The sequence below is a fragment of the Pinus tabuliformis genome, chromosome 7 (genome assembly GCF_031772625.1).
Source record: "Pinus tabuliformis cultivar Carrire ecotype Pingquan chromosome 7, CPIR1, whole genome shotgun sequence".
Taxonomy (NCBI): Eukaryota; Viridiplantae; Streptophyta; class Pinopsida; order Pinales; family Pinaceae; genus Pinus; species Pinus tabuliformis.
The window spans coordinates 1,324,555,068-1,324,567,172 of NC_142293.1; the positions used below are offsets into that span (position 1 = coordinate 1,324,555,068).

A 12,105-nucleotide genomic window follows, 5' to 3' on the forward strand; every position below is an offset into this window, starting at 1 on the left:
ACCGGGTGGGGGTATCGGTTCTATGGATTCTTTATTTGAGTCCAGCAGATAAGGATTTTCCTTTACAAAGTTATGAAATTAATTGTTTTGCAAAATTGAGGAAGGTGAGGGCACCTCCTTTTGTGATAGTTCTCCTCACATATAATGCATATATGGTATTGATGCCTAGATTTCCTTCTTTTGTCTTCCTAAGTGGTGGGGTGGACTTGGTAACATTTCCATAATTCTGGGAAGCAATTTACTGGATGGGTAGGGTCACCACATATAACACATGGTAAAGTAGAGGGGTGGAAATATTGCTTATTTTTCCTTCGTGTGTTGTAGGCAGGTGCAAAGCTAGATGATGCCTCTTCCTGTATGTAGAAGATGTTTTGAAATTTATCATCCTATGGAGGTGGGGTTGGAGCTATTAGATCATTGTTGTTGGCTTGGATGAAAAATTTGAGTGTCTCTTTGAGTTCAGGGATATTTGGACAATGTTGAGTGTAGTGTCCATATTTATCGCATATAGCGCACTCATGGTTGGTGCGTACTTCCTTTTTACACAAGGGTACGATTTTCACTCCTTTTGGTGGAGCCAGGATTACTGATGTTTTAGAGGCATATGATTGCTTTTAACTCGTATATTTAGAGGCATATATGTGTTTGATGCCTGAATTCCTCACATAACGCGCAGGGTTGCATGGGCATAGAGGAGTTGGAAGTTTATCCTTTTTTACCATTTTGTTTCACTTTTTTGGCGGTTCCAGTTGTGGTAGGCATAAGACATTTTTGAGTAGGGGTGGTTCTCTAAAGTGGAGGTATAGGGAAGCTCCCTTCCTGCATGTGTCTTGGCTCAGCCGACATAGTCATGGGGATCAAGTACCAAACTATTATTGTGAGAGTCATATTTGGTAATGTGAGGGTTTCCATGGCTTGGTGTGAGACGAACCCGGGTGGGGGGCATAAGAAGGAGGTTTGCGTAATTGTGGGAGGTAAAGTCTTGACTTCTTCAATTGTAGGGGGTGGGGTGTTTGGAATTGATTCTAGGGTTTGGGCGGTGTTTGATGAAGTCATCATGCACATCGGTGCTCTAGTATTTGGGACAAGCTCTTGTCTTATTGGAGGGTCTCCTGGGAATGTTCCTAAGAGGTTTGATGGCTTAAACTGGCCTGGGCTGAGCTCAGTGTAAGTAGTGACCACCTCTTTGGATACTAAGGGAAACACGCCATCTATTGTGGGTGAAGTTTCCTTCTCATAGTATGTGATTTGATCAATGGTAATGACCTTCCTGTCGTGGGGGAACATCATGGTTCTAAACACCAATGAGGCGACTACGATCATTTCGTACATATAGCTTCATCCTAGTAGGATGTTGTAATCCAATTGGGTGTCAAGTACTTCAATGTCTATTAACACAATTTTTCCAGCCAACTTAATTAGCTCACTAGGGTATAAACCGACAAGAGCATAAGGGTGTCCGTCGTATGCTCTAAGTGTTATTTCAAAAGGCTTAAGTTTAGGGGATCCTAATTTTTGGAAAATGGATTTGGACATGATGCATGTGTATGCCCCTTCGTTGACAATGCAATGATGGATGATGATATTCTGGACTAAGACAGGGATTTGGAAAGTGACGGCTGAGGAAAGCTGTCGAGTAGCTTTTTCCAATTCAAATACCATGAGGTGAGAATTGGATGGGTTGATTGTGCCTAAAGTGGAAAGTAGGGATTTCCGCTGGGTTGGGCATGTTTGCAGGACTTCGAGCGCTGACATAGTTGATGGTGATTGAGATAAGTCATTGACTATGTTGTAACTATGGGAAGCTTTTTAATTGGGCCTTGCGCACCATAAAGGTCCTTTGACCATTTTAGGCATGGAATCTATGGAAGGTCGCGTGATGGTCAACAGTCCAGTAGGTATGGTCGTAGTCAAGGTGAACAGATTGGGCTCTGAGAGAATCTCATAAGTTCGATTCCTCATTTGTAAGAGGGTGTCCTCTCTTGTCATGAAGATATCATGGTTATGAGTATTGTTGGGGTTCCCTACAAATGGGTGAGTTTGGGAAGTTTGTTGTTGTTTTTTAACGATTCATTGATGGGGGAAGGGTTCTTGCATGACTGCAGTTAATTGGACGCCTTGCCCCCTAATGTCTTGTATCCTTTTCAAATCAGGAAGTTGAGGAAAGTGATGGGTATAATGGTTGTACTCCCCATAGCTAGCGCATCCATGATTAGTCCGAAGACTAGTGTTCTTGCCCTGTTTCTACGAGTTATTGTTGGTTGTACCCTGGTTTTGGTTTCAGTTGGGGTTTTCTCTTCTCGGTGCCCTTGGGGGTTACTGTTGATTGTTGCCTCCCCACTCAGGTTCTCCCTTTGGATTATTTTTAGGTTTTTTCCTAGTACCGTTAGAAGGATTAACCGAATTCATTTGTTCTTCTTATTGATGCGGTGAAGAGAGAGATGGTTGCACTAGATTCACCAGTGCATTGTTTTTCTTTGGCGGGATATTCTGTTGTAGTGTTGGGAAAGGAGAATATTGGTTCTCTTGTCCCTAGTTAACGTACTAGTTTGGGGGAGTAGATGTCTTATCCATACTCCATGAGGATTATTGATTTCCCTAAGGGGGATGATACGAGCCTCCTTGCAGGGGCTGGTGTTGGTTAACCCTATTGACTATATTCTACATAGGTCCAAGTTAACCATTATAATACCCTGTATTTTTCAATGGTGGTGTAGCATCATATGATGGGATGTTAACTAAATACGCAGGGTATTCACAATTATTGTTTCGATGTCTTTGGGATAGGGCCTCAATTAGTCTTTCAACAGTGTTAGATGCACCTGCGATTTCTCAATAAGACTGCATGCGCGGGGTGTCTTGGAGCACATGATAAATGTACCCAGACTGGTTATAGATCAGCTCTAGTTGTTGGGCTTTACTAATGGCTTCTTCCTCGATTTGTGGGAATGCTTTAGCCACATCTTTAGAGATTTTAGATGTGAGGGATCTCAAGAAAATGTCCAAGAGGAATTTATCTTCAAAGTCAATTTTGCATAGGCTGCGACGTTTCCGCCATTCATGGATATGATTCGAGATGTGCATAGCTTGTGTTTGTTTGAAGTTGGTTAGGAGTTCCAAGCCTAAATCATGGCGGACCAAGAGTTGGAAGAAAGTAAGGAAAGAAGTAGCTAATGAGCTAAAGGTTCCATGAGACGTAGAGGGCTGGTCTATATACCACTTCACAGTGGGACCTGTTAGGGTGCGTTGAAATAGCCGTAATTTAATAGTATCTTTTGTGATACTATTAGATGAACACCACAGGTGAAATTTCATGACATGGTTCCCTGGGTCTTCACCCTAATTTCCCTTAAACTTTGGAATATCGGAAGGGAGCTTTGTGGGAATAGTTGGCCAATTTTGGCCATGTTCGATCCGGTCATTGGTGGGATTGCTTAAATATGGGAGATTTAATTAAGATAAGAATGGGATTTGTGTACTACCTATCATCAAAAAATGATTTTGGATAGTTATATGCAATGGAGTCCTCTATGGGGATGTCATAGGAGGATTACGCTAATGGGTATCTCAGGGACTGTTCAAAGGAGAGGTGTGTGTGCTCCCAAAGGGGGTAGCATGTGGGGATTCTTCAAGAGTGGTGAAGGGTGTAATTTTCCAAGGAGGAATTCCAAGAAAAGTTGCACCAATAAAGGAAGATCCAAAACGGTGGCTAAGTGACATCCTATCCACCTAAATGGTGGGAGTCCTGGCAGACCTCTCGACAATGGGGGAGGTTTAAAAAACACCTAGATCAACAAGGAGCTGTGGGGTCATCCATGGTATCGATTCAGATTATGTGCTACTTTGTGTTTGGTGAGGGAAGGAATAAATATCAATTCAATTGAATCACATACATAAAGAAAAGTGAAAATATAAAAGGTTTATTTTCCTTTAATTTAAACTATGTGACCAAGCAAACAAGAAAAATGGTTTTTGTTTGTTTCGTATGATAAAGAGTCCTATGAAGACCTAATCATCTTGTCCACTCTCAAAGTAACTGGACCTTGTGGAGATAAACTCTGATGGATCCTAGGGTAATGTCCCAAAATAACTAGTGATTCCGAGGAATCAACCAAGGTAATGGTAATGAGGCTCAAGTGATGCCTGCACCATAACCTATAGGGAAAGGATGCCCTAGATATGGTAACTAAGTACTTTCGTCCCACGTGAGAATTTGAGTCTTTATCTTCTTGGTAATTAGTTACCAGTACCGAGCACTAGATGGCTCACATAGCCCTAAAGATTACCGTACGTACTAGACCTAAGCCGAACCCCCTCTGAATCGAGTCTCTGCCATGCTCGGGTTTTCTTTTCCATGGGATGATTGAGGGATTTTTAAGCTCCCTATAAAGTCAACAACTACGTTTCAATGGTGAAACATGACCATGGCAGCTTATGGTCCTAACCTAAACTATAAATTTTTTGGTGGCCCCTATGGGGAAATTTAATTTGTTCAAGTTATGGTTATTTTTAAAGAGGCTTAATTTAGTTATGGAGTGACTTTGTAAGCCAAAATAGACTAAGTAACCAAAGATCCAAAATATGGATGATCCTTGAGTAAAAAGCATATAAAGGCTTAGTGTGTGATGCAAGTGAGCATACAAAGTGTGATAATATTTGGATATGCGATGATCCTTTTCAGTATCCTTCTAATTACACTAAGTGTTGGTTGTTCCTTGCATGGAAAAAAGAAATATGTTTGTGGATTATGGGCCACTTACGTTTTTCCTATTAAATTATGTGGAGTTTCATAAGGGAGATGGAAATTCAAATGTTTTCGAGAAGCTTTTCATATGCAATCCCAAGTTCATCTAAGAGACGCAAGGGAAGCAAAGATTACTTACTTTCTCTAGTAACATTTTCTCCTAGTCCCAAAAAATGCTTTGGTTAGTAGTAAGATTCGTGGATAATGGGCCACTTACTTGCTTCACTAATTAAGCTAATGTGATTTGCAGAAAATTAAGAAAAATAGTTTGAAAACATATGTGGATTTTGGCCACTTACTTTCCTCCCTAATTAAGCTATGTGGGTATTTGTTGCAAATACAAAAAAACTATAATTTCTTGATGAATTAGGGTTCATTCAAGAAATCAGGGTTACTGAACAGAAAACAAAGAATGCAAAGTGCAAAGGTGAAGGAAATTCACTAAAGGTTTCCAATCACCTAATAAAACTAAAAAATACAAGGCTTTTCTTTGCTTTTTGTCTGTCGAGTGTGTTTTGCAAAAAATGATGTGCACTTCGTGGTTTTTGCAGAAACAGACGTGTACTCCACGTCTTTCAAAGAAAAAAGTGTGTGGTGAGAAATATTTGAAAATTTTTCACTTCCACGAGCTCAAAATAGGTCCTGGGGGACTGTAAAAAATCCAGGGAGGTGAGGAGCACCTTTGAAGGATGTTTGTGCAGAGAGGAGGTCCTGTAAACAATCTCTAGATTAATGAAAAAAGATCAGTATGGTCACCATTCTTGTTGTAGTGTTTCTAGATCACGTGTACCAAAAAACACTCCCTTAGCAGTGGATTGTTACCTGCAAAGGATCACATTCAAAATTGGTGTTGTTAGTAGACAGACTTAAATAAACACAACATTGTAAATAGCTGAAACAATGCATACATAAACATAAACTTAAACAAAGAGGTGCATGAACAAAGCAATGCTCAATTGGAGCAAACAAATCAAGAATATATGGGAAAATCTCCCTTTATTGATTGTTGGTGGTAGAGGTTGAATACAATTAGAATCTCAAACACTTGAAGGGAATTCTTCGAGCTAGGGAGCTCAAAAATCCTCGGTAAGGGGGTTTATTTTCCTCAATCTCTTTGCATGTTTCTCGCTCTCTCGAAGAAGTGTGAAGACTCTCCAAAGGGTGGATTCCTCTTCACTCATTAAGATGTTGGGTTGCTTTGAAGCAATTTGGCCAACATGCTAGTTCTCTTCACTTCCTTGGTTTCGACAATGTAATGGTGGTTTGCTCAAACAACAATTTAGCCTGCATAACAATGTCTCTTATTTTGGCTCTCCCATGGCTTGTTTATATAGAGTTTTATTAATCCCTCTTCCCTCTCTTGGTATATGTATGATAAAGACACATGAGTAGGAAAATATGACTCCATTGAGGGTTGCACTTCTCCAAAAAGACTCGAATTTGATTGTACTAGGCCGATCTTTTCTGCAACCATGCAGATTTTTGAGGATATGCCGCACGCGTTTATCGAATAAACATTGGAACTTAGGAGAAATTTTGATTTTTTAATCTTCATAATGTATTCTGCTGGAAAAAAATGTCCACCTGTGCATTTTGTTGGACACATTTAATGTCTCCTAGATTATATTAGCATGTGTATGGTTTTTCATTGTTAACACCCCCTCCCCCCTTTTTCTTCCTCTATTTCTCCTTCTCCCTCCTCTCTTTCTCCTATCCTTTGATTGCTACATGTTATCCTCCCATAATATGTCTTTCTTGTTAATTTGTTAATTAATCTCAATTTTAATTTAATGTAATTTAGTTCTTTTCAATTGCGTGCTCCTTTCCTAATTAATTTTTATTTAGTTTTAAATTTTATAAATTTAAATTATATTTACATTTAATGATTCCTTCCTTAATTCAGCGCTTTTAATTCCTATATTAATCTAATTTGACCTATCTTTTTATGATTTTCTCAATATTTCATAACCCGCTGATTAATATCATTTTGGCCAAATTTAACCTTTTTAATATTTTAATATCCTTTAATCAAAATTGGTTTAATCATTATAAAGAATTTTGACCACCCTCTAAAATAATTTATAAATTTATAAATTAATTTTTAAAAGTATAAATTAAAAATTCTATTTAATGATTCCTAACTTAAATCAATTCTTAGAAGCCTATATATTCACCTCTTCCTTAATCTAATTTCACCAATATTATCGTTTTATGATTATTATATTCTTCATTAATATCATTTTACCATATTTATCATTTTTTATAATCTTTAATAATAAAGAAACTTAAAAAATAATTTGATATCCTCTAAATAGATTTAGTCATTATAATTTAAGTTTGACCAACCTCTTAAATAATTTTATAATAATTATATATTTTTATCTATGAATGTTTTAGAATACACTATATATCTCTATCATTATATGCTCTTCAAAACAGATGTAGAGAGGCGGAGTTATGGGATTGGAAAACGATTAGAGTGCTTTTTGGACTCCTAGTTTGTCCAGTGATGTTATATGGGTGTGAATTGTGGGCTAGCAACACCCCATCTCAAAATGGAAACAAATTGAGAAAATCAAAAAACACTTGATCATGAGCAAGTTCAAAATAAAAAAATCCAGTACCTTATTAGATAATGTTGAGTGAAACAGCAGAAAATCCCATCGAAGAAATTGCTATGGTGTGGCTCATAAGATATCTAAAAAGAATTGAGCAAATGGGAGTAGGTATATGGCCTAATGTTATCTTTATTGAAGGCATGAGTGAAAAAAAAGAAAACATGGATGAAACAAAACTACACATGGATGAAAAAATGGAATATCTACCTCAATGCATGTCCCACAACTAGCAAGGAGCTAAAGAATTTTGTTATGGAGAAGTTTCGTAAAGAGTATGGGGAAAAGAGTTGGGTAGAAATAAGAATTACTACATTAAGGAATTCAACCCTACGTGTGATCTACAACAAAAAGAGATCATTGGAGCTAGCATTCCGTGGAGGGAAAAGGTTCTTATTGCTCAATTAAGAACCAACTCACATCAACTTCGATGTGAAACAGGATGGTCGAAAAGGCCTAAAGAATCTTGGGAAGAATGGGTGTGTACATTTTTCACGTCTGGGGTGGTGGAATCGGAATTTTCTTTTCAGTGAGGGGAACGTTGGAAGGTTGGAAAAGCCCATCATCAATTTGAATAAGAAAAGGATTGAATTGTAAAAGGCGAAAAACAGGGAACTAATGGTCCCATATACTATTTTTAGTCTCTTGGATGTTAAAATATCATTCCATTTCTATGAATATTTTTACATTCCTCCATGAATTGTCCTTTTTAGGTAAATTAAAGTTTTCTCTTTCTTATTACTCAAGTTCAAATTTATTTGATTAACTTTAATCATTTACTTCTTCCTATCTATTATTAGAAGAAAAAAAAAACAAATCCTCCTCTAACGGTTATAATTTTTCCTACTATAATGATTGTATTTTATCACCATTCTCTATTTATAGGGGTCTAGCATTCTTCACATCATCAGTAAACTTCAAGTCCTTGAAGATGGATGAAGGGTTCACCCGAAATGTTGGGAAAACATATGATCGCAACACATAATTCTCCATAAGTATTCATCAACAACAATTTATTGACCATGGAAACATCTGCTAAGATAGTAATGTATCTATGCGAGATGTGGGTATGTAGCCAACATACGCACACCTCTAAAACTTATAATAGTTAATATTGGATTTACGTAAGCTTAATTGATAGATAAGCTTTATTAGTGGTTAATTAAATGATTTACCCTTAATTAATGATTTATGATAATTATTATTATTATTTTAATATTGGAATGATTAGATTTATTATGAATCCATTCGATTCGACTGACCTTAAGAAAATATTATTATTTTCTTACTTATGATTATTATTTTATTATCTTTATGACCTAACAAGATCTAATCCCCTCAAATTAATTTGAGGATAAGAGGATAGTGGGAGTGGCTCCAAGGGATCAATGAGGTTGGTGGCATGTTTTAGCCTCTACAACAACCCCCAAAACAATTTACCATGTACATTAAAAAAAATTGGGTTCCATTTCTTTTTCCCATTTACCCCAAGCTTTTGTGGCCTCTGCATCCACCCAAGCCCTAGCTAGGGCTAACACTTTCTTCTCAACCTCCACTTATGATCAAATTTGATCTAAGGCATATTTATCATTTTTTTCTTCTTTTAAATTTCTAGCTACCATGTCCCTTTCGTTAGGCATTTCTAATTTTTTTTTCCAAAATATTTGTAATTTCTCCTCTAGCTCATTCCTAAGCTTTGAAAGAATTTATCTTTCAAGATCCAATGCAGTCTATTCCTTTAGAAGTTACATTAAGATCATTTTTGACTTGGAATTATAGGGTAGCATGTATTTCAAATGCAGTCACAGCTACTGATTTTGTTTCAATATGATCCAACTCCTCTAAGACAAGCTCTATTGTCTCTCCAATAGCAAGAGTAACAGCAACATGTGCTTTTGTGATTGGTTTATAAGGTTGAACCAACTTAGTATAATCAAAAGCAACAACAATAATTCTATGTTTTCCTAATGATAGGTCTATTAACAGAGCATGCCAAGCATCTCAATGTATTTTGTCAATATCAATGAATCGAGATTTCTTCCATCATATCTTCCTAATTACTTTTGGTAACTCTTTCCTTTCTTAAACAATCTTCCAACTGACAAGATCTTGACATGATAAAGGACTATAAGGAAACACTTTGATGTTGGATTTCTAGCAAGAATGGCACTAGAAGTAATTAACCAATAGGAATGAATCATGTTTGTGTTTATCCTAAATGTATTCATTCTAATGCCAAATCCCATAAATGGGAACTTGGTGCTATTGCAAAGTTGCTTGATAATGCAGTTGATGATATACAAAATGGAACTACTAATTCAAGACGATGGAGGAGGAATGGATCCTAATTATATGTAACAGTGCATGAACTTGGCTTACTCATGGAAGAATATAAACTCTACTATTGGGTAATATAGAAATGGTTTCAAGAAAAACACAATGAGATTAGGAGCTAATATTATAGTTTTTAGCTATTGCAATGTCACCAGTGTTTCAACTCAAAGTATTGGATGATTGTCATATACGTTCTTGAGGGATACTAAAAATGAATATATTATAGTTCCAATGGTGGACTGTGAATTAACATTTTTAGGACAACATAAAATATTGATTCATTCCACTGTAGAGGATTTTTCTCAAAATTTATCAACACCCTTACAATGGTCCCCTTACTAAATTGAACCTGGTTTACTCAAACAATTTGATGATATTGAATCACATGGTAAAAAGGCTATTATTTATAATTTATGGCTAAATGATGATGGTCAAATTTAGCTTAACTTTGAAGCATACAAATAGGGTATTACATTAAGGGGAGGGCCTAAAGTTGATAATTTTATGCAGCAGTATAAGATTCAAAGTCAGCCAAGGTTTGAGGATATGTTATCATTGCATAAGAATACAATCAAGGAAAAACTTGGCCAAGTGACAAAGGACGTAGAAAGTTTCTTCATGGCAACATATAGAGGATTATATAAGATGTTTTATATGTTATATTAGTAGAAGGGCATAGTCATAGAGCAAGGTGAAATTTCACAATACTATTTTGAGAAATATTTGGAGGACAATACCATTTTCAACTTTCTCGCATAACATTGGGTCTTGGGGGTCTACTTATATCATGTTTACACAAACCCTTATTTTCTTAGTCTATGAATCTTGTTGGTAGCATCATTGATGGCTTGTACTACCACACACAACTTCCAATGGTTAAGGTGGCTCACAAATTGTCATTCATAAGGTATTGATCAACCATTATAAAGCATGATGTGGTAGATTCACTTCCCAAAGCTCGCATTCAATATCTTAGTGTTCTCTTGATGGGTGCAGGATATGACGTATTTTCGAGGAATTCAACTTTGTATGGATTCAAAGGGATTGTTGGTAGGCTTGCACCTATTGGTGTCCATGGATCTCTTTTTCTTATAATGGTAGGAGAAACCTTTAATCCTAATAGGGCATATCATGGTTATGTTATAGTTCCTCAAGGCCTGAACTTTAGAATAGGCGATGTGCTTTATCCAAATGGGATTTTATCAAGGCCAATATATGATTTTGTGACTTAAGTCCACATTAATGAATTTTACATTGATTATTATGAAAATAGAGACGTATCCCAATTTCGCTCAAACCTTTCTATATAGAATATGGATGGAAAGGAAGTTTTGAGGGAGACAATCACTTTGAGTCACCCTTAATAATATGGAGGGTTTCATGAACAAAGTTCATATACGCAACACAATATCTGGAATATAAGAATGTCCATCATGGTACGAATAATATATTTATATAAGAATGTTTGAATACAAGTTAGATATGAGATATGTTGATTACAAATGAGGGTCCGTTTATATACCTAGGCAGGTGGCCCTTCATGAATGATCATGTCCTTAGAAACATGCCTCTTCTATATTAATTATTAATTAATCAATAATTATTATGATTATTTGTATTATTATTATTTATAGTTATATTATTTTTATATAAATTGTGTTCATAACATTGCATTCCTCTTCAAAAAACTTTGTCCTCAAAGCTCATTGCTACAAGGCATGTCATTTGTTCTTTGTCTTGTAATATATTTACATCTTTTGGAATTATTCGAGTTGTCATCTTCGATGATACAAGATGATAGGATCCTCTAAGTGATAAACAAAATTCTCAAATTGAGAATGGATCTAACCATCCTAAATCAATCTTTTGTGGAATATTGTGATTAATAGATAATTGAGATTAATTGTTATCGCAAGACTGGATTATGGTGACATCGATATTATTTGGAATATAAGTCACTTGTTTTTGGTCTAAGTGATATGGAATTATAGATTGATTTAGATGTCTACTTTTATGTTTTGGGTGTCAATATAGAGTTATTGTGATTTCATTTTCTCTTATCCTCTTTGTGGCAAATTTTTTATTTACTTAAAGTATTTGATTCCTTCATTTACTGAAGTCGCTTGGTTAAACATTAGATCTTCATTTGAAAATCCCATTGTTTGAACTGCAACATCTAAATATGGTTTTACTTCAACTGGTTTGTCATTTTCTTGAGTTGTGATATTGATTGGATCGTATTCATTCCTTTTTCTTCAACTTGGATTATTATGTCTGAAGACATTGATGCTTCTTTCGTGATAAGTTCTTCTAATTTGTTTTTCAATGATTTCTTATCATTTTTAAGTTTCTTAATTTGAGTGAGTAATTTCTCATTGTGGTCCTTAAGTAACTTCTTCATTTTTGTCTATG

General features: G+C 35.9%; 1 pseudogene; it reads left to right on the forward strand.

Moving 5' to 3' along the window:
- The first annotated feature begins 850 nt into the window (after positions 1 to 850).
- The window catches only part of LOC149252459 (cytochrome c biogenesis protein CCS1, chloroplastic-like), a 33,243-nt pseudogene continuing 21,988 nt past the window's right edge, over positions 851 to 12,105 (forward strand).